Source organism: Lathyrus oleraceus, chromosome 1 (genome assembly GCF_024323335.1).
Source record: "Lathyrus oleraceus cultivar Zhongwan6 chromosome 1, CAAS_Psat_ZW6_1.0, whole genome shotgun sequence".
NCBI lineage: Eukaryota > Viridiplantae > Streptophyta > Magnoliopsida > Fabales > Fabaceae > Lathyrus > Lathyrus oleraceus.
Window position 1 is genome coordinate 403,240,002 of NC_066579.1, and position 3,275 is coordinate 403,243,276.

At 37.8% G+C, this 3,275-nt stretch overlaps 1 non-coding gene across 1 annotated transcript; it reads left to right on the forward strand.

Moving 5' to 3' along the window:
• Window positions 1-401: 401 nt before the first annotated feature.
• On the forward strand, window positions 402-508 carry LOC127117153 (small nucleolar RNA R71). Its single transcript, XR_007801911.1, has one exon. It is a non-coding gene; the product is annotated as a small nucleolar RNA R71 (small nucleolar RNA).
• The last annotated feature ends 2,767 nt before the right edge of the window (window positions 509-3,275 follow it).

Sequence of the window (3,275 nt, forward strand, 5' to 3'; positions counted from 1 at the left end):
CTTGAGCATAGTTCACCTGGTTTGTGGAAGTTCCTGTCAATAGTTGACATTTTGGGCCAGTATGCCCTTGAACTCCGCATATCTCATAGTTTGGTGCTACGGCAGCCACGGTGGCCGCTGGTGTTATGGTCAAGCTGTCTATCTTCTGAGTCAGGGCATCTACCTTGGCGTTGACATGGTCAAGACTGCTCAATTCGTACATGCCGCCCTTTGGTTGAGGTTTCTCTACAAAGGTTTTTTCGCTTCCCCATTGGTAATGATTTTGGGCCATACTTTCAATGAGTTGATAAGCCTCGTCGTATGGTTTATCCATCAATGCGCCACCTGCGGCGGCGTCTATTGTCAATCTTGTATTGTACAAGAGACTGTTATAAAAGGTGTGGATTATCAACCATTCTTCTAGACCGTGATGCGGACATAGCCTCATCATGTCTTTGTATCTCTCCCAAGCTTCAAAAAGTGATTCATTATCCTTTTGTTTAAACCCGTTTATTTGGGCTCTTAGCATATCCGTCTTGCTAGGTGGGAAATATCGGGCTAAAAAGACTTTTTTTAACTCGTTCCACGTAGTGGCAGAGTTGGATGGTAGAGACTGGAGCCAAGCTCTAGCTCTATCTCTTAATGAAAATGGGAAAAGACAGAGTCATATAGCTTTTAAGCTAACACCATTCGCTTTCACCGTGTCTGCGTATTGCAAAAATATTGACAAGTGTAGGTTCGAGTCCTCCGTGGGACTACCTGAAAACTGGTTTTGTTGTATGGCTGACAATGGTGAGGGTTTTAGTTCGAAATTGTTGGCTTCAATCGCAGGGGCAGCGATGTTGTTATTAGGTTCGCCCTGTGAAGGGATTACATAATACTTAAGAGGACGGTTTTGCACTAGTTCGGCCATCTCTGGTTGAACAACTGATGCAGAAGTAGGAATGTTGAGGTTAGGAAGATTTAGCTTGATACGATGTTCCCGTATCAAGTCTCGTATCCGGCGTTCTAACCTAAGATAATGCTCGGGTTCGTTGAGTTGTAACTTTAATTTCTCGCCTTGAGAGCGAGTACTTGGCATACACTCGACAGATGTAGAAAGGGAAAAAGAATTGTTGTCTTATTCTATAATGGGTAACGCTAGAGTTACGATATTGACTAAATTAGTTCCCCGGCAACGGTGCCAAAAACTTGATCGCGACTTAGTAAGTTTATGTGAATTGTGACTGCAAGTGCATAGTCCTATCGCGTAGTTTTAAAGATTATTGAACCCACAATGACTAATAATCAAACGTATCATGGTCTGAGGTTACTAGGTAAATCTAAGGCGAATGATTGTTCTAAGATTGGAGGGATGAAGAGAAATAACTATAGAATAGAATAAAGATAAAGATATAAGATATATGGGTTATCAGTATGTAATACATCAAACCTTGGGGATTTGATATATAGTAGGTGTAATCTTATTGGTTAAAATATTCTTCCGTAGAAATTATTTATAGAAAAGACTTAGCCTCACACTCTCGTTTTATTGACTCCGACCATACTCCTAAACCAGAATGTTTGGCTCTCGCGGTCTCATTTTGAATTTAGAAGTACTTTTTGAATATAGATAAAGTCTAATTAATCCTAAAGCGCTCTCGCTGTATTTAGGATCAATGCCTAGTTTCATCTATCTGGTTAAAATCTCAAACTCTCGTTTTTATTGACCGTAACCTTAGTTTGTTTGTACTCTCGTACGAAAAACAATTTGATTAAATTAAGAAACTAAAACCGGAAAAATAAGTTTTAATAAAAACTAACATCAATTATTTATTGAATCCCTTCGTTTCGACGGTCTTTACATACCGATCCCTAAGGGTTTAGCCGGACATAGATCCGGTGACAGACATGGCAATTGGGAAATTAAACATACAGTAAGGCATAAATAAATAAAACAGTAAACAATAATAAACCTGGATTGCAATTTAAGAACTGAAATTTAATCTTGAATCTTCGATTAAATAATTCCGGCAAGCTTTGCTAATGAATACCTCTTACAATTGAATCTCAAATGCGTGAAAATTAATAAACAGTAATAGTCCCGATGTGGAGAAACTATCACTTTTACAATGGTAAGAAACTGCCTAGAAAATTAAAAGAAAAATAAACAGAACAAAAATTATGCGTAAGCTAAAAACTGGAAGAAGAGAGGAGTTGTTAGTTTGAATGGTCGCTTTTTATATCATTTTCATGTTCTTGAAATGTAGCAAGAATGGTGGAAACCGTGGCTAAAAAGGGGGCGAAAAAGTAGGGATAGTTGGGAGACTTGGTTGTGGCGGTTGCCACAACCCTAAATCCATGATGAGTGGCGAGCGCCACTCTTGTAGCAACTGCCACCCCACTTTTCAAGGGATGGTGGCGGGCACCACCTCCCTTGTGGCCCAATGTGGCAGGCGCCACATCCTTTGGATAATGGGCGCCACAAGCGCATGTGCTTTGGTGGCCCATTATCCCATTGGATGGTTCATTTTCTTCTCTTTTCTTGTCTTTTTCTTTCCTTTTTGCTATTTCCCGTTTTTCTTGCGGTAAACCTTTTATTCGATGAATACCTACAATTGAACATAAAATACTGTGCAATAAATAGTGTTAATCGAGTAAAAAGCAGTGCATATAGGGCCAAAAATATGATACGTTTTCGAGTTATCATATATATATATATATATATATATATAAACATTCCCGTTTAAGTGGTTCTCTCTTCATCCTCCCTCTTTTTTTCCCCACATGATATGTTTTATATATATCTTTGTTTTGATGTGTGTGTTTGATTCAGTGATGAGAAAAATGATTTTGAATAAATTGATTTTGTAAAACTAATTTTTAAAAGTGAGTTGAAGATAAAATAATTTTGTTTAGAATCTTTTTTGTAAAAGTGAGTTGAACAGTAAATTTCAGTGTAAAATATACGTTTAAACTCAAAAGTTATAAATTATAACTTCAAATTGAATCAATTCTAAAAATCATAACCAAGTCTACTTGATATCAACTGTTGTAATTTATTAAATACAAGTGTGTTCCAAAATGACAAATGGTGGAAGTGAGTTAATGCTAATAAATGCATGAGATAAAGTCCCACATTGGAAGATTTACTCACTTTGTAAGTCCTTATAAAGAGTTAATATCATTAACTCAACAAAAGGACAAAAGAGGATAAAGTTCCACATGAACACATATGGTGGTCCCAAGCATTATGTCACTTGTCCTAACCTTACAACCACTCGCCGGTGTCGCCACCGGCGACACCGGCTCCGGCT